This window comes from Notamacropus eugenii, chromosome 5, assembly GCF_028372415.1.
Source record: "Notamacropus eugenii isolate mMacEug1 chromosome 5, mMacEug1.pri_v2, whole genome shotgun sequence".
Taxonomy (NCBI): Eukaryota; Metazoa; Chordata; class Mammalia; order Diprotodontia; family Macropodidae; genus Notamacropus; species Notamacropus eugenii.
The window spans coordinates 449,263,665-449,285,025 of record NC_092876.1 but is presented as its reverse complement, the minus strand read 5'-3'; positions in this window follow the sequence as shown (position 1 = coordinate 449,285,025).

Genomic DNA, 21,361 nt, shown 5'->3' with positions numbered 1-21,361 from the left:
ATTATTTTAGTTCTCTTCTATCCTTCTATTTTTGCTTCACTGGGGAGCTTGAATATATATATTTTAAAACTTCATTCATCTTCTTAACTAATTTCTTGTTTATTTCATAATTAAATTTATCTAAATCTGAGAGGTTAAATTGAAGTCTCCCTGATAAGAGTTTTGCTATTTATTTTCTTCTACACCCCATTTAATTTTTCTTTAATAATCTATTTTCTATGTCATTTGCTGCAAATACATTTAGTATTTCATTGCCTATACATTTAGTACTTCATTGCCTATGGTAACTTTTAAAAAAATCTGGTTTTCTTGATTATCTTTTTTAATTGAGTCTATTTTTACTTTTGCTTAGTCTAAAATCATGATTGCTGCACTTGAGATTTCTTTTTTAAATTTCAGTTGAAACATAAGAGATTCTTCTTCAGCCTCTTATTTTAATTCATTGCCTGTCTTTCTATTTCAAGCATGGGTCTTGTAAACAACATGGTTATGGATTCTGGATTCCAATCCATTCTGTTATCTGCTTCCATTTCAGAGGTGAGTTCATTCCATTTACATTTTCTGTTATGATTATAAACTATGTTTTCACTTCCATCTTGGTTTATTCTATTTATCCTTCGATTTTTCCCCCCTGTACCCTCCTCAAATATCTGTTTAGCTTTTGATTACTGCCTGTCTTAATTTACCCCATTTAACCCATTTCTCTTAGCCCCTTCTGCTTCTACTTCCTTATTGGGTAAGATGGATTTCTAGACCCAATAGTATGTTTGTGTACGTATGCAAATTATATGTGCATATTGATATATGTGTATATACGTGTGAACCAGTTCAGATGAGAATGAGATTCAAACATTTTCTGCTTCCACATTTTTACACTTATCATAAAATCTCTTCTTTCCTTGTTTTTTTTGCATGATAATTTACCCTATTCTTTTTTTTCCTTTCTCCTCCTTCCAGTGCATCCTCTTGTTTTCACCCTTCCATTCTTTATTTTTGAATAGTAGAATCACACCCATTCTCTTTGTCTACTTCTATTTCTAAGTGCCCTAATAATGATAAGTTCTTAGTAATTGCATGTACCTTCTTACCATATAGAAATAGAAACATTTTAACTTTGTTAAGTCCCTTATGATTTGTCTTTCAAGTTTACCTTTCTATGCTTCTCTACAGTCTGGCATGTAAATTAAAAAAAAAAATTCTATTAAATCCTGGTATTTTCATCACAAATGTTTCAAAGTGTCCTATTTCAGTAAATTCCATTTTCCCCTGAGGGATTATACTCAGTTTTGCTGAAGAGGTTGTTCTTGGTTGCAATCCTAATCCTTTTGCCTTTCAGAATGTCATATTCCAAGGCCTCTACTTCTGGAGAGGAATATATGATAATCTTGTGTGATCTTGACAAAAGCTCCCTGATATTTGAATGATTTCCTCCTTGTTACTTTCAGTATTTTCTCCTTTATTTCGGAGCTTTCGAATTTGTCTGTAACATCACTTGAAATTTTCATTTTGAAACCTCATTCATTTGAAAACTCATTCATTTGAAAACTCATTCATTTGAAAACTCACTTGGTGGATTCTTTCAATTTCAACTTTACCCTCCGGATTTTGTATATTCAAGATATATTTGCAATTTCTTGAAATTTTATTTCTAGGCTCTTTTATATTGTGGGTTTTAAGTAATTCAATAATTCTTAAATTTTCTCTGCCTGATCTGTTTTCAAGGTCAATCATTTGTTCCAATGAGAGGTTTCACATTTTCTTCTATTTTTTTTTCATTCTTCGTGATTTGTTTTTTTCAATTTTTTTTCTTCATGCCTTATGAAGACATAGCTTCCACTTTACCAATTCAAATTTTTGGGAAGTTTTTCTCTTCAGTGAGACTTCTGGAATTTTTTTGGTTAAGCTGTTAATTCTGTTTTTCTTTTTTTCTTACATTGCTCTCATTTTTTCCCTTAATTTTATCACTACCACTCTGATTTGCAAAATCATTTTTGTCCTGTATTTTATTAATCTCTTTCATTAACTATTCAGTCAATATTTGTAGGGCTTGTGTCCAATCTACATTTGTTTTTGAGGCTTTGCTTATAGAGATTTTCAAGTCTTCTATTTTTGTTTGTTGAGCTTTGTTGTTCCCATACAAACTTTTTTATGATCAAATTCCTTTTTTGTTGTTTACACATTTTCCCCGTTTCATGACTTTGAATTTCATGTTAAAGTTGGTTTCATATTTGTTTAGTACTGATATTGCTTCATTGATATCATTTCAACTTTGCTCACCTGGGTGGAGAGGAGGATGGCCAGCCTGAGCTTCTCTGAATAGATCTGGGGACCTTTAGGTTTTTGATACTTCTAAGGTGGTGTGATTCAGGGAGACTTCTTGTTAGAGCACTATGCTTCTGGTGTGGGTTCTAGTCCTTGCCCAGGTAAGGATCTGTTCCCTCTTACCGACCAACTCCTACTCTCTGCCCTGGTATGGTATCTGATGATTTGGGAATGGGCAAATAAGATACCAAATCTTTCCTTATCCTGAGTCCAATGCTAATTCAAGAATCCTCATTAATATCTTTCCAATCAGGCATTTAATTGCTTATTCTCCCTAGACACTGATTGCTTTTAGTACCACCATAGCTGCTGTTACTGTGGGTGTTGCTCCTACCTTCAGACCCTAAAGCTGGTACTAAATTATCTGTGTGTTCTTCCATCTCAGTCCACAAGCAAATCCCCTCCTTCTGTCCTTCTAATCTGTCCTTGGCATACATACATATACACACACAGTCACACATAATTTTGATTATTCTGTTTTACTGCTCAGAATTTGATTTGAGGCATTTTTAAATATTTATTTAGAGGGTTGGTTTAGGAGAGGTCAGCTAAATTTCTCATTCCCCTCTGCCATCTCTTATAGGTGCCACACCCCCATTAATCCAGGTCTTCTTAAGTTAAGCATCCATGGTACCACATTGTACCTCACAATGTCAAATAATTACTGTCCCATTAAATTATGGTTCTCCCATTTTCCACTACTTTTTGTGCAAAAATATTTTTAAAAACATTGGGATAGACATCACCATTCAATATTCTGGGAGCCAGTAAAAATGAAGGACAGTAATGGTAGAATTGAAAAGTTCTTTGGGTTTGTATTCAGAAAAAATGGATTCAAATCATAGTTATGCTAAATGTTATTTGTGTGTCTCTTGGCAATAATTTAACCTCTTTGGCCTTCATTTAGTAATCTATAAAAGTAAGTACAGGACTAAATGACATTTCAATTCTCTGGAAATTTGTGAGATTTTACTTTATAAATAGGTATCTTTATCTTATTTTTAGATACAGAGGACATTTTAAAATATCTTCTGTGATTTTTTTAGCTGTAATTCAGAAAATTAAAAAAAAAAAGAATGATGAGAAGTTGGTAAGACAGTCAAATAGCAAGATTAGTGAATCCAGGAGATATTTTGCTTTTATTTTCTTCTATAACATACATACTTCAAATCTTTAGTCAAAGACTGAATTATTCATTCTCCTAGGGTCATGATACCTATATGAATAAAGTAGAAAATGAAGTAAATTTTAAACATTTTGGTGCTACAGAAAAAAAGTGTTTGTGTATTTAAACAAAAGCATAACAATTTAACAGGTTCTTATGAAATTTTACAAATAGTTAACTAAGAATCATAGTTAACACTAACGCTCAGTAGCATTCTCTCCAACCTTCTCTCCACCATCTCAATGCCTACTAAGTTCTTGTAGCTGAAAATTGTCTCAATTATTCTATAGGGTACATTATCATTTTGCTTATAAAACAATGCACTACATCCTAAGCTGGAGAACAGAACCTGATATTATTTAATATGTCTTAAAGAATTATTATTTACTTTTTTTCTTTTTCCCCACCTAATTTATCTTATAATATTTACTATGCATGCAGATGCATTAAAAATCCTTCTAATATGTCATATATCTGTGATTTTCGAAACAAGCGTCCTCTGTCAAATCAAATAACAAATCTTCTGTTTCTCAGCCATGGTCCTCATAACTTATTACAGTCGAAAATGTTATCACCTACTATCCAAACTTCTGAAGATGAGCCTTCCTCAAATAAGTGTAGATTGCCTTTTGAGGAACAGATTGCAGCATGCCATTGGCCCATTCTTAAAGTTCTCTCCTTTGGTAGCACTTACAATAATTTGCAGGCTTCTGGTATAGATTTTCAAAGATGCAGGTCACTTCCATATGATAAAAATTTATTAAAATAAAGCTTTAGTGCAATTGCTTTAAAATTTTGCTTTATTTATTTCCTTTTCTTCCATGTCCTTATCCTTATTCCTTTCTGTTATATAAGGCACTTTAATAAAAAAAAAATTAGTTTGGAAAAAAGAATGAAAAATAGGCAGTAAATCAAATGATTTATAGACTACAGCTAATTCTACATATATCATATTTATATCATAATTAACATATTACAATTTGGACAAGCCAAGAATTATCACTTTTGCAAATCATTCCAAAAATTTCAAGTGGCTAGAAAAGAACCTTATACATTTCCCCCTATTCTGAACATTGATTTTTCTAGAAATAGAAAATGTACTCTGCCAGAATTTTCTTAATTACTGCAAGATAAATGACATCACTGCCTTTGACTGCATTCCAGTTAACCATATGTATCTGATGACATCTACTATTCCATTGTATGACCTCTTATAGCCCCCTCCCTATCCAGAGCTAAGAAGTGAAAGAGTAGAATTAGTGATAATCAACCACAAACCTTGACCCTGACCCTGCTGCTGTTCGTACCCTCTCTCATCTGGACATATTATGCATTCAGTTTTGCAACACCTATCCTCAAATATTTAGTTATATCCATTCCTTGGCATTACTTTGTGGTGCATTACTAATCCTCTTCATTAAATGACCTCATCTAAGCATACAGTTCAATTAGGATACTAAATACATAATAAATCAGAAACATTTATGGCAGCTAGTGTAAATTGCAAATTCCATTTGAGCCTATTTTAATGGCAGAAAACTTTTTAAAGTTGGGGTCTATCTTTACGTATTTTCTCAGCAAGGATATGGGAATATAGAAGATAACTATTATGGAAATCAATACCATATTTTAGATTTACTGTCCACCCAAAGCTGTCTAAAGATAGTTAGCTCATGATTCAATTACGAGGTTCAATAATACACTTTGGGAATTTCAAAGTTACAGCTACCTGGAAATATTATATAATACTTGGATTTGAACTCAGGTCTTCATGGCTCCAGGTTCAACACTGTGCCACTTAACTGACCAAGGAGTACAGTCACATCTCATCTGAACAGTACTTTTATTCCTCCCCTAAAGGGCATATTAACTTATCATAAGACCTTTGTTAGAAGATTCTTAGAAGCTAAATTCATAAGTCATGTAATCATTATTTGAAATTATAATGAGAAAAAATAATAAATTAAATGTTATTCCCTACACACTTTTCCTGCAATACTAGTGTATTCATAAACACACACATGTGACTTTGTGTACATGTGTGCATATGCACATACACATGTCTGTACATGGGTGTATATACACATACACCTATATTCATGCATACACACACCCATGTATACTGTGCACACATATGCACATGCACATGCATATGCATGCGTGTATGAAGTATGTATACATATATACAAAGATATATAAAGATAGACAGATTTAGACGTATATACATACATATACATATGTATATGCATGTATGTATATGCATATATGTGTGCATCCTCAATAGATTTTTCAGGAATACATAATAAACTGCTTTATAAATTTTAAAATTTTAAATAAATATAAAATATTATCTCTAGGTAGAACAAGATTTCACTAGCAACTTCAGCTTATTTGCTCTTTGTCTTTTTGTTTCTTTTAGTCTCTACTTCTTTCATGCTCTCCAGTTTTGCTTCCTATTCCAGTCTTCAGCTTCTGTGTTTTGTGATGGAAATGACCTGCCCTATAACCTCATTCTCTGAGTAGCTTTTCACTGCATTCTGTTTTCTCTCATAAGATGTTCTGTTCCACAATATTTTTTTTATATTTTGCTCTCCCTACTTTTTACCCTTACCCTTACCAGGTTACACATCACTTAGTTCATGGCTTATTAAAGTAAGCTTTCTCAAAAAAAAATTAATTCACATCATGCATAGGAAAGAATTGCCACTCTTCTACATGACCACCACAAAATTTATTAAGAATCACACTTTATTTTTAATACAGTGAGTTGATATGACAAATCACACGCATAATAGATTTCCAAATGTTTCATAGAAATCATGCTTTTTCATTTGTATAAATCATTTCAGTTATGTAACAGTTTTAGAAATAAAATATTGCTTAGCTGCAGAGAGGTTTTTTTTTTCAAAAGTGTGGCAAATTGCATTCCAAAATCACTATTATCTCACGCTTTTCTTCTGATGTAGAGAGTCTAAGCAGATGTCAATGTGAAAAAATATTATTTTAATTAACACCAGAATTATAAATTCTTTTATTGGCAAGATTCTGATGCAGTTTTTTTCATCTCCACTGAGAAACAGTCCCCAAAGAGGTCCTCTGAATCATGATATTTGGTTCTTCAGCTCAGAATAATACATTCTACTGTAATCATTCATAGAAAAGAAAACCAACATCCAGAAAGATTAAAGACTTGTCTAAAGTGTTAAAAAAAAATTGAGATACCAGCAGAAGTTGGTGCAAAATCCAGAATTCTGAATCTATTATTTTCATTATATCTCAATTTTTTACATGCATGTGCATACGTGTATGAAGTGATGATATATGAAAAGTTTATATGTACATATATATGTATACACATGTATATATGTGTGTGTGTATATATATATATATATATATATATAGAGAGAGAGAGAGAGAGAGAGAGAGAGACAGAGACAGAGAGACAGAGAGAGACAGAGAGAGAGACAGAGACAGAGAGAGAAAGAGACAGAGACAGAGAGAGAGAGAGATTTGTGTTTATATACACACACAAATATATTTAGTTTGGAAATTGGTAATATATCAAAATCACTTCTCACGCTGTAGCTCTCAAGCCCCAAATCATATACATATACACACATATATACACACATACATACATACATGTGCATGGATATATGTACACATATGTGTAAAATGTATGTATTATATGCATACACATATATATTTATATATCTATATACTTCAATATATGTACATATAAAATTTTCCACGATCATAATAATCATTTACGATGTATATCTTTTTAAAGTTTTTAGCTGATCTCGATGGCTTTTTCTATTGTGCCCTTGCTCAGGACAGCTCATCAAGACCAGTTGAAATTTATGGGAAAAATTTGCACTACAGTAGTATACATTTGAGGTTTTCCTGAGTGTGTCCTCATTCAGGACAGGAAAATTGTTTCCCTGTGTTTATTTTAACTTCGTATAGGGAGACAATAATGACAGTTCTGAGGCCATAGAAAACTCACCCAAACAAAGAAATGGCAGCATCTGAAATATCAATTTTTTTTCCTGTTGTTAATACTAACACAGCAAAAACAACAAATTTTAAATGTGTTTATGCTTCCCCCCCATTTTTATGGAACAAAGGGGAGAACTTTGATAACTTATGAAGTTCAAATGAGATAATTACAATCATTTTCAGCCTCCAATGCATAAATAAAGACAACTCTCTCAACACTGTAGTGTGCAAAAAGAAAAACCAAATAACCTTTTGAAAAGAGAATACTACCTTAACCTTACATATATGGTGTAGAAGTGACAGTATTCTAGGTAGATTGTGAATGACAAACCAAGAAATTGCTAGAATTAATGGAAAGCTATATAGAGTCAATTTTCTTAATTTGCAGTGGTTTTATTCCATAAAGTTACTGTAAACATTGATTTAGTCGCTACTGAACCATTGTTCTTAGAGGAAATATAGACATCGGGTTTTTCTGATCACAGCATTTGCTTCAGAATTTTCCAGAGAAGCCTCATGTAAAAAGTGATAAAAATCCCTTTTCCTTTTAGTGCATTTACCATATTGTTGATTCATTACATTAATCTCGTGGCCATCACCTCTATAACTTATGCCTGACTAAAGCTTTTCTAACAGTTATTTTCTCAGTTAGGCACAACACAGCATTTTTGCATATAGGAACACTAGATAATATTTTGACACTATGTTTTCCAGGATTTTAAAAAGTAAAATCATCAATAAAAGTACAAAAGTGTGAAAAATTTGGCACTGAATAGACAGTAAAAGGAAAGATCTTTTTTTTTTTTAATAATATGAGAACTAAAATAAGAAGTCAAAGTAAAGCCTAATTAAAACTTTGCAGGGAATAGGTATGTAGGGTGAATAAAGTGTATTTGTTTCCCTACAGCTCTACATATGTCTATACATGGCTAAAAATCTTTGAGAACTGGTTTTAAAATTACACATAAATATTAGTGAGTATGTAAATTAGTAAGTATGGGAGCTATGAAGCTACTCACACTCTCTGTAGATGGGTTCACATACTATGACCTGTTCTCACACAGGCAAGCCTAAGTTCCTAGAAGGACCACTATGACATGGTTACTTTCAATTGTTTGAATAAATCAAGCTCACCTGTCATACTGTAGCTCTCAAATCCCAAACAATCCCATTTACATGGAATTGATCAAATATTAATAACATACTACATGGAAGGCCAAGAAATAATAATAAAATCAAAGATACTAATGTATTATGACCCAGGAAAGCATGTTAAATAAATCTTAACCCACATAAAAACCTGTGTCATACTGTCCTATCAATGTGCATGTTATCTCTGGGATGCATATGAATTATACCGGTTTTTATTTAATGAGGTAAAAATTGGGCATCTGATTTCATTCACTTAGGCAGGAAACTCACTATACTTATACCAGGCAAGCCCCTACTCTTAAATAAATAGTCTTACAGAGCTGCCAGAAGCACTAAGGTTTAAAATAAATTATCCAAGATGACATAGCCAGTATAAGAATCCAGACTTTTCTGACTTGAAGCCTGCTCTTTTCCCACTATTCCACATTATTTCTATTCCTTTCTGCCAGCTCTGCCCCAAACCTTTACCTTTCTCTATGCCATACACATATATTATGAACATGTGTTCATATGACCATGTGAAAAACACACTCATACAGAAAATATAAACTATATACAAATACACGTAGATTTATGGCATATATTCCTCTCAGTCTGGTAAATGATAATTTAAATTATGATTATGAATTTTATTAAATGTCATATTTCTTCCTCACGCAATTTGGAAATGGGAATAGGGAGACAAAATGAGTGAATTTAAATATTTCCTGATTTTTTTTCCTTTGGTTGAAAATCAAGTTTAAATATAGTAAAGAAGAGCATTCCTTAGAGGATAACTCTGTTCATGAAATGATCCTTATTTGACCTCAGAAGTGCCATTATGATCCTTGAGAACAGGAATTCTTAATCTTAACACTATGGACATAAAGGGTGAATGGGGAAAATGTCATACTCTTATGTTCATTAACTTGAAATGTATGACTTCTTTCAATTATTTACTTACTTTTTAATTTTTAAAAAAAAAATATTTATTTTTAGTTTTCAGCATTCATTTCCTAAAGATTTTGAGCTACAAATTTTCTCCTCATCTCTCCCCTTCCCCATCCTGAAACACTGTGCATTCTGGTTACCCCTTCCCCGAATCTCCTCTCCCTTCTATCACATCCCTTCTTTCCCTTATCCCCATAATCTCTCTTTTCTTGTAGGGCAAGATAGATTTCTATACCCCATTAACTGTACTTCTTATTTCAGAGTAGCATGCAAAACACTTCTCAACATTCATTCCTTAAATTTTGAGTTCCAACTTTTCTCCCTTCCTTCCTCCCCACCCACCCTGACTGAGAAGGCAAGCATATTCATGTTGGCTATATGTGTGTAGCACTGCTAAAGACTTTCATAATAGTCATATTTGAAAAGACTAATTACATTTCCCTCCATACTATCCTGCCACATATTTATTCTACTCTCACTTTAGACTTTGTTCCTCCCGTTGTTCCTCCTACTTTTTATTATTCCCTCCTCCCAACTGACCTCCTTTCTATCATTCCCCCACCCCACTTATTCCCTTCTCCCCTACTTTCCTGTAGTGTAAGATTCATTTTCATACCAAATTGAGTGCTCGTATTATTCCCTCTTTAAGCCAAATGTGATGAGAGTAAGCTTCACTTTTTCCCTCTCACTTTCCCCCTTTTTCCCCTCCATTGAAAAAGCATTTCTTGCCTCTTTTATGAGAGATAATTTATCCCATTCTATTTCTCCCTTTCTTCTTGCAATATATTCCTCTCTCACACATTAACTATATTTTTTTAGATATCATCCCTTCCTATTCAACTCATCCTGTGCCTGTGTCCACTGTTGATACATACATATGTATGTATGTGTATAATACATCCAACTATCAAAATACTGAGAAAAGTTTCAAGAGTTACAAATATTATCTTTCCATATACGAATGTAAACAGTTCAACTTTAGTAAGTCCCTTATGATTTCTCTTTCCTTTTTACCTTTTCATGCTTCTCTTGATTCTTGTGTTTGAAAGTCAAATTTTCCCTTGAGCTCTGATCTTTTCATCAATAATTCTTGAAAGTTCCGTATTTCATTGAATGACCATTTTTTGCCCTTGAAGTATTATACTCATAGAGATTATTGGTTTTAATCATCATTCCTTTGACTTCTGGAATATCATATTCCAAGCCCTTTGATCCATTAATGTAGAAGCTGCGAGAGCTTGTGTTATACTGATCGTATTTCCACAATACTCAAATTGTTTCTTTCTAGATGCTTGCAATATTTTCTCCTTGACCTGGAAACTCTGGAATTTGGATGCAATAATCCTAGATTTTTTTCTTTTCAGCTATCATGAGGTGGATTCCTTCATATTTATTTTGCCCACTGATTCTAGAGTATCAGGACAGTTTTCCTTAATAATTTCATGAAAGATGATGTCTAGGCTCCCTTTTTGATCACAGATTTCAGGTAGTTCCATAATTTTTAAATTGTTTCTCCTAGATCTGTTTTCCAGGTCAATTGTTCTTCCAACTTTCTTCATTGTTTTAGTTTTCTTTTGTAATTTCTTGGTTTCTCGTAAAGTCATTAGCTTCCATCTGCTCCATTCTAATTTTTAAAGAACTATTTTCTTCAGTGAGCTTTTAAATTTCCTTTTCCATTTGCTTAATTTGGCTTTTTAAAGTATTCTTCTCTTTGTTGGCTTTTTGGGCCTCTTTTACATTTGAGTTAGTCTATTTTTAAAGAGGTTATTTTCTTCAGCATTTTTGGGTCTCCTTTAGCAAACTCTTGACTCACTTTTCATGACTTTCTTGAATTCCTCTCATTTCTCTTCCCAGTTTTTCCTCCACCTCCCTTACTTGATTTTCAAAGTACTTTTTGAGCTCTTCCACGGCCTGAGACCACTGCATACTTATCTTGGAAATTTTGGAGGGAGAAATAGTCTTATTTTTTCCCCTTTTCTGGCCATTTTCCCAGTCAGTTACTTCACTTTTCAATCCTTTCTCAAGAGGAGGGTATACTCTGGCAACCTGTAATTTCTCAGTTTTTCCAAAGTGTCACAATCATATGAGAGGAGTTTACTCCTCTCGCGGCCTGTGCTCTGGTCTGGGAGCTAACAAACTTTTTCTGCCCAGAATGTACAAGTAGAATTCCCTTTCCTCAGCCTCCACCAGCTCCATCAAGCCAGCACTCTTCCTCACCCCAGAACCCCCACTCAGGCTGAGGCCCAGATAAGCTGCTCCATTCCCTCAGGGTCTTTAGTCCAAGGACTCCAAAAATGGATGCTGATTTTGCAGCTGCTACCTGGAGCTGGGGTTAGGGGAAGACTCTAAAAACCCCATCTTACCCAGGTGCAAACTTTCTCACTGATATTGGAAGCTGTCTTTGTCATTTGTGGATTGAGGGATCTGGGAAAAGCAGCTGCTGTTGAGGATTCTGCCCCCGATGCCAGTTCTGGTCCTGTCCTATTAGTACCATGTGGCCCAGGCTGGGCTGGGCTCTGTGGACTCTATTCCACTATACCCCCCCCTGCCATAGACCTTTTCTGACAGCCTTCAAGAATTCCTTGGGCTGGAAATCTCTTTCACTGTGTCATTTTATGGCTTCTGCTGCTCTAGAATTTGTTTAAATTCATTTTTTACAGGTATTTCATGGACTGTGGGGGAAGAGCTAGAGTAGATGCACCTGTCATTTTGGCTCTGCCTCCCTCTTTCAATTATTTAAATCATTATTCTGAGAAGTAAACATTTGGAATTAGTTAAAGTGGGAAGAGGGTCCATGACATGAAAAAAAGGATAAGAATCTCTGCCATAGAAGGTTGCATAGCAGCATCTAGTGAATTAATAGACTATGTATCAGCTTTGTCCAAGTATTCAATTAATTCAGTTTCACACAAATTTAGCATGTTCTCTATTGACCAAACAATGTACTAGGCTCTGGAAATGCAAAGACAAAAGTGAAACAATCCCTTCCTTTACAGATTATATATTCTCCTGGGTCAGGAGCAAAGGAAAGAACGTAGATAATATTTACAAAGTTAAATGAATACAAAAATATATTTGAAATAGAAATCAGTTTTGGAGGATGTGTTTAAGAAAGAACTAAAAATCCATAGTGGCTGATGACTCCCTGTAACAATTTTTTAACAGTTATAGGTACATAAATATTGGGCTGAAAGTGTCCTCCAATGTTGCATAGTCTAATACTATCAGTTTACAGATGTGGAAATCAAAGCTCATGGAAGTTAAATGACTTAGCCAAGATTATACAGCTAATAACTGCAGAGGTTGAATTGAACCCAGTTCCTCTCACCCCTATCAGTGAATGTTCTTTCCATTGCAGCACAGGCATATTCAAGCACCACAAAATAATTAGAAAATAAGTAAAAAATCAACAAAAAAAGCAATAGCCAGTTTAGGGGAAGGCAGAGAAACAAATATGGTTTTCTCCTTTGAAGAAAAAAGCACTCAGACAAGCCCCAAATATATACATAGGTAGTTTAATCTTGAGGTATATCTCTTGAGCTGCCCTAATTCACATCATACTAGAGAAAGTAGCACACAGTTCTAAAATCCAACTTACTCAAAATAAATCTCTCTATAGAATTTTAATTTGATATGAGCATAAAAAAGTAGGAAGTAACTTATGAATGAAGAAACTAAACCTTGTTAAGCAAGCAGGCACAGATCACAATATTTTTGTCATTTACTGATCTTTCCTCTACATGACATCATTTTCCAATATACCATAATCCTAATCAGCAGAAGGTTATTTTATAAGAAGAAAGTACAAATTAAACAACACAAAATGAAAAATAGGTTATGTTTTATTGCAAATGTTTGATTCTATACTTAGAGACTGCCACCTTTCTACCAAATGAGAATGGTATAATCATCATACATCCTCTGGAGTCAAGATGATTCATTTCATTTATCAAAGTCTGATCTCCTTATTATTTTCCTTTACATTATTTTGGGTATTGTGTATATATTATTATTTTAATTCTACCTGCTTAATTTTACATCTGTTCATTCATGGTAGCATTTCTTCATTTTTATTTTTGTGCAATAGTTCAAGAAAAGTCTGTTACAGTACTCTGAGAGAAGACTACATCCAGGAGCATGAGCCACTCCCACAGACAGAGCAGAGTACAGTAGGCCTCAGGGAACTAAATCACTGTCAACTGTGGTTGTTTCAACACTTCCCCAAAATTCTAAAGACAACTTCAAATGTCAGATGGAAAGGTCTGTTCGACCTGGGTGGGGGAAGAATGCAGTCTTCCCCCAGCCCTGGGGCAGTGGTAGTGGCAGTGACTGCTTCCCAAACTCTTGACCCACAGATGAGGGGGGATCGATCAGCTGATTACAGGGGGATTTCAGGAATGTCTCTGCTGGCTGTAAGGCAGTATTCTTTTGCTTTGCCCTGCTTGCATATCAGGTGCAATCCTGGGTTTGGGTACTGGGATGAGGAGGAACACTGATGTGGTGGAAATTATGCCTGTGGCAGAGAAAGAATCCTCCTGACAGTCCCAAGGCAGAAAAGCTTGCTTGTGGTCAATCACAGACCAAAGCACAGACCAAAAGAGGAGTAAACTCCTCTCCTTCAATCATACCACTTTGGAAGAACTGAAAATTTGCAGGTCCTTAGAAGTATCTCTGAGAAAAGCTCCACATCATCTCTGAAACTTGGAACAGTACACCTTGCACACTGGAAGGAGTCCCACTTTAACAAAGTGTTAAGTAGTTAATTAATTGGTTGAGCAAATGACAGAAGAGTGGAAAGAAGCTCAAACTATAGAATATTATTTTAGTGACAAGGAAGATCAAAACATACAACGAGAAGAAGACAACAAAGTCAAAGCTCATACATCTAAAGCCTCCAAGAAAATTATAAATTGATTTCAGGTCATGGAAGAGGTCAGAAAGCATTTCCAAAATCAAGTAAGAGAAGTAAAGGAAAAATTTGGAAATGAAATGAGTGTGATGCAAGAAAATCATGAAAAATGAGCCAACAATTTGGTAAAGAAGAACTAAAAAATAAGGAAAAAAATAAAACCTTAAAAATACACTAGCATAAATGGTAAAAGACATTGCAAAAGCCAATGAGGAGAAGAATGCCTTAAAAAGCAAAATTGAACAAATGAAAAAGAAGGTCCAAAAGCTCACTGAAGAACATAATTCCTTGAAAATTAGGATGGAGAAAATGGAAGATAATGACTCTATAAGAAATCAAGATATTATGAAACAAAACCAAAAGAATGAAAAAATATAAGACAATATGACATTTCTCATTGGAAAAAGAAGAGAAGTGGCCTGGAAAATAGATCCTGGAGAGATAATTTGAAAATTGTTACACTACCTGAAAGAAAAGAAAAAAAAGAACCTAGATATCATCTTTCAAGAAATTATCTAGGAAAACTGCCCTGATATTCTAGTACCAGAGGGCAAAATAGAAATTGAAGGAATCTATCAATCACTTCCTAAAATATTTACCAAAAGAAAAACTCCTAGGAGTATTGTAACCAAATTCCAGAGTTACCAGGTCAAGGAGAAAATGTAGCAGCCAGCCAGAAAGAAACAATTCAAGCATTGTGGAAACACAATCAGGATACCACAAGATTTAGCAGCTTCTATGTTAAAGGATGGGAAGGTTTGGAATATGATATTGTGGAGGTCAAAGGAGCTAGAATTAAAACCAACAGCAAATTAAAACCCAGCAAAACTGAGTATAATCCTCTAGGGTTAAAAAAAAATGATATTCAATGAAATAGAGGACTTTCAAGCATTCTTGATGAAAAGACCAAAGGTGAATAGAAAATCTGGATTTCAAATCCAAGAAGCAAGAGAAGCATGAAAAGGTAAACAGGAAAGAGAAATCATAAAGGACTTATTACAGTTCAACTGTTTACATTCCTACGTGGAATTATTATTCCATTTATTACACCCAGTATTAGGATATTTGGAGGTAATAGATCAATGATAGACAGACAGACAGATAGATAGATAGATAGATAGATAGATAGATAGATAGATAGATAGATAGATAGGTAGGTAGGTAGGTAGGTAGGTAGGTAGAGGCAGGGGGAACAGGGTAATTTGAATATGAAGGAATGATATCTAAAAATAAAATTAAGTGGGGAGAGAGGAATTTACTGCCAGAGGGAGAGGAGGAGAGAATGGAGCAAATAATCTTACTTAAAAGAGTCAAGAAAAAGTTTTTTTCAGGAGAGGGAAAGAGAGGGAAGGTGAGAGGGAATGAGTGAACCTTACTCCCAATAGATTTGGCTTAAGGAGGCAATAACATACACACTCAATTGAGTATGGAAATCTATCTTACCCTGTATGAAAGTAGGGGCAAAGGGAATAAAAAAAGTGGGGGATTATAGAAGGGAGGGCAGACTAGGGTAGGGGGTAGTCAGAAGCAAACACTTTTGAGCAAAAACAGTGTCAAAGAAGAGAATAGAATAAAAGGTGGAGAGGGATAGGATGGAGGGAAATAGAGCTAGTCTTTCACAACGTGAATATTATAGAAGTGTTATAAGTGATTGCACATGCATAAACTATATTGAACCGCTTGCCTTCCCAATGAGAGTGAGTAGGGAAGGAGGAAGGGGGATAATTTGGAATTCAAAGTTTTAAAAATCAATGTTAAAAATTATTTCTATATGCAACTTGGAAGTAAGATATACAGGCAATGGGGTGTAGAAATTGATCTTACCTTACAGGAAAATAAAAAGGAAGGGGATAAGATAAGTGGAGTGGAGTTGATAGAAGGGAGGGCAGATTGAGGGTAATCAGAATACACACCATCTTGTGATAAGAGGAGGCGAGAGGTGGAGAGAAAATTTGGACCTCAAAATCTTATGGAAGTGAACGTTGAAAACTAAAAATAAATAAGCTAATACTTTTAAAAAGAAAGAATTCAACAGTTCTTTTTTTTTTTCAAAAACAAACAAAACATAAGTGAACCAAAGATTTACATAATTAAAAATGAAGTTTGGGAACAAAATTGATTGCGTTTCTGGTGAATTATTTTTTTTTAAAGTAGCAGTGATAATCATTCTCAGAAAAGACAAAATAAAGAAAATATGAAGTTAGCAAAGATTCAAATACACAAAAATGAATAGAAGGAAGTCTGGAAGAGGATATAAACAAGTAAGACAACTAGGTGGCATAGTGGACAAAGTTTAGGATATGGAGTCAGAAATCCCTAAGATTGAATCTTGCCTTGCACATTTATTAACTGTTTCAACCTGGGAAATTAATTAAGATCATATCTCAATCTCAATTCCCAGATCTGTAATATGACATTTACCTTACAGGGCTGTTGTGAGCATAAGATGTGTGTATATATTCTATGCATATATATGCATGTGTAATATCTATACATACACATATATAAAGTTTACACATAATATGCATATGCATATATACTACGCATGCATATATAAATATGTGTGCACATCTGTATATGTATGTATGAATGGATGTGTATGCATGTGTATATATGTATGTTTCATAAATATGCATTTGCATGTCTCTATATGTATGTATGTATGTGTATGTATGTGTGTGTAGATAGATAGTCACTTTACAATCCTTTCACAGCTTATACAGGATTCAAATTTCTATGTTAAAGCAAAGAGAAAGCAAATGGTTTCTTCTAGATTTCCTGTGTCATATACAATTCTCTTCTGTTCTTTATATAACGACATACTGATACTTCTTAATTTCACTCAATCTAATAAGAAGAAAAATAATATTAGTTTTGCTTCAAGTGAATATTTGGAATGAATGAATAAAGCCTTTATGTAAAGAATATTCATTTTACTTTATGTAAAACTGAGCTAAGCTCTAGAGATACACATAGAAAGTAATACAGTCTTTTTTCTTAAGTAGGTCACATCCTCTAGGCTAAGAAACAAGACCTAGGGAAGATTCTAGCTACAACTCAGATGGAGAAACATTACTTAGGTCCTTGCATTGCCAAGAAGTCTATTAAAATTAATCATCTCACACTATGGCTGCTTCTGTGAACAATGTTCTCCTGGTTCTGCTCACTACACTCATCGTCAGTTCATATAAGCCTTTCCGGGATTTTTTATTCATCAGTTCTTATAACAAAATAGTATTCCATTGCATTTATATACCACCACTTGTTAAGTCATTCCTCAATTGATGGGCATCCCCTCAATTTCCACTTCTTGGCCACCATGAAAGGAGTTGCCGTAAATATTTTTGTACACATGGGATCTTTTCCCATTTTTATGTTTTCTTTGGGATATCGTCCTAGAAGGTGTTGCTGTTTCTAAGGACAATTGTGCCTTTCTGCCTCTTATTGGCAATTCTTTAACAGTTGTTGCTGGTGATGATGAGGGAAGTGATTTCTCCCATCCACAATGATTTTGCTGCTAAATTATGGCTTTTGGAAAAGGATTAGAGGATTTAGTATTTTGCATGACACTAGTATTTCCAAAGCTCTTTGGCTTAATGTCCTGGCTAGTTTCCATGATCATGGTCTTAAGGGACATGTTGGTCAAGGTAATGACACTTGTATTTTCAATTGTTTGATGTATATTATGTTTTGTCTCTACTTCAGTGCTGCTACTCTGGATTATATTTTTTAATTCTTCTACTTATTGATATTTTAATATCAAAGGCCAGTACCATTGGCCTTTTCTACATATATTTCCATTATCATATTTTTAAATTATTTTCATTAATATGATTTATTTTATTATGATTTTTATAATGTTGAGTCCTCCCTTTATTCCTGGTATAAATCCACCACAGTCACGATGAATATTTCAAAATATATTATTTTAGCATTGGTATTAATATTTTATTTAAAATTCCCACAAAATTTCTTAGTGCTATTACTCTATCCTGTTCTCTCTCAGGATTCTCTATTGTTTTGTTAGAATTCAGGACTATATTTTTGATCATAGAAGAAGACTGGTAAGGTGAATTCTTTCTCTATTTTTGCAGAAATGTGATATAGCATAGGGATTAATTTTTACTTAAGTGTTTGTTAGAGTTCCCTTGATGATCTAAATAAATTTAGTGTCCTTCTTTTCCCTTTGGGGATTCATTTATTATTTACTTAGGCTTTCTGAGAACTGATGGTCCAGAGTGCAACTTTCCCTATTCTGTTTTCTTAAGTACTTCCACTTTTTTTGGAAATGTTTATTCATTTTGTTTTACTAATATTTTCATTTTCTTGGCATACAATTGGAACCATTATTTTCTGAAAACTATGTTACTTTTTCATTTGCTGTGATCATACTTTTCTCATTAAAAATATTAATTTGTTCTCTTTCTACTAATCTTTCTCCACCTTTGTTCATTAATCCCTATTCCTGTGTCTCTCTGTTCTCTCAATCTCTCTCTCTCTCTCTCTCTCTCTCTCTCTCTCTCTCTCTCTCTCTCTCTCTCTTTCCTGAATCACTTCACTATAGATGAAAAGGGTTGTGTTTTTATCATGTATTTATATCCTCACTTTCCCTCTGTCCTAAATCAATGTCATTTATGCTATTTTGTTATTATATGCATTTCCCACCATTTTTCCTTACTCAGACTTTACAAGATGAATGTATCTAATGTTCCCTCACTCTTATCTTCATGTATTAATTAGACTTTCAAGATTCAAGTTCAATATATTCCTACTGGACTTTGTTAAATGTAACTTATTCCAAAATAGGGTCTATCATTCTTTTATCTTATACCATAATCAAGAAATACCCTTCCTGTTCTCAAGTACCACATTTTTGGACAGTTGTTCCCCTTCCAATATGTTTTTTTTTTTTTTTAATGTCTGCATCCTTGACCTTCATTTAATGAATATGAAGACAGCGGAAATTCATTACTATGACCATCAGTTTATTGTCCACAACATATCATTGTTCAGCTAATTAGTTCATGTCCTTTTTTCTCATATTCCATCTTTCACAAACTTTTGCAGAAGGACAAGACGTAGACAGATGCTTGATTACTTTTAAAAAAGTGATTTAAAAAACATCAGTTGTGGATTCATATGATTATTTTGCCTTTTAAAAAGCACATCTCCAAGAAATCTTTTTTGAGTTTAATCTACATAGGTATTGAGGGAATCATTGATGAAAATATATGAGAAAAAGTAGGCAAATTTTAGTAAATGTTATCCTTACAGCTGCCACAAAATTGACAGATACAAGAAACATTTCTTAGCTACAAAAAACACTGAATTCAATAGAATAAAGTGCATATTTAAAGTACATATTTTGCATATATTAGTAACATAAAAGTTATCTTGAAGGGTACAGCAGTAGAGAAGACTTTGTTTAGTAACCCACTGAATGGAAATACCACAACGCAAAATAAGGAAATGTTAAAGGTTTTCAACTCTTAAGAAGGATGTTCATCAGGGAGTAGAAAACAAAGACTCATTCTGTATAAGATGAACAAAAATTGCCATATGTTGCAATTTATGTCTTATGTTTTGTGGTTTTCAGTAAACTCTAGAATATTTCCACTTCTCTTAAATGATATCCATATTCACTATAATGCTTTGAATCTTTCTCTACAAATAAGAAAAAGCAAGTGATTGAAAAATGGTCATTTGTCAGAATAAGATATTGAGTTAGATAGAACACCCATATCACTGATCCAACAGTCCAAATATTTGAACAGATACTATCCAAAATGTACTGTGAACTGTATCTATGTTTTATTTTTGTAATTATATTTTAGGGAGAGGAGTCTGGGAAAATGTGGGAGTAGGTCAGAAAATTTCAGGTTCTCAAGATTTTCCTCCACAAAAGAGATAAAATAAGACTCTGGGTGAACATAGAGCCATGAAAACCAAGAAGAGTTGGAGCAGAGCTGAGGTCTTGCAATAATTGGAGAAGACCTGAAAAAAAATTCCAGGATGAATTTTCCTCCCAGTGAAGAATAAAGACCTCCAGGCTGGTTTTGGCCTTAACAACCAGCAGGAAGTTGCTTAAACAAGTGGCAAGCCCTGAGGTTAGCTAGATTGGGAGATTGCCTCAACCTCAGTCATAGGAAGTCTTATCTCCAGGAAAGTGAGGGGACTTGGACATCTGATCTGGGAAAGGTCTAGGGAACCACTGCTGACAAGGAATGCCAGATTCAGTTGTGCTGTGAACAGTGGCAGTGAGAAGGAAGGAGTACATTCTTGGTGAGTACAGAAGCAATGGGGTAGGGGAAGGTGCTGGCTGAGGGCATTTATAGGAGAACTTGGTTTGAGTTCAAGGTCAAAGCAGAGAACCAAAGAGAATCAGAGGCCAGAAGCAGCATCCTCCATATCCCCAAACACTAGAAGTGAGTATAAAAACTAATCTATTACAAAAATAAATGCAGAGGCAAAGGAGAAAGAATCCAATCTTAGAGAGCTACTAAGGGAATAGAGAAAATCAGGGTCCATCTTCAGAGGATGATACTGACAAAAACAGACCCTCTTCTACCCCAAAGAATAAAGCCCAATGGTCACCTGCTCAAAAATATTCATTGAAGAACTTTATAAAGATTTTAAAAATTAAATGAGAGAAATTGAGGAAAAATTTAAAAAAAATAATAACAATGCAAGAAGAATAAGAAGATTATAACAAGAATGTCAATCAATTAGAAAAGGAGATTCAGAATCTCAAAAAGCAAAATGACTCCTTGAAAATCAAAATTGGGCTAGGAGAAGCCAGCAAAATTATACACGATGAAGAAATATGCATATATATATATATATATATATATATATATATATATATATATGTATATATATAT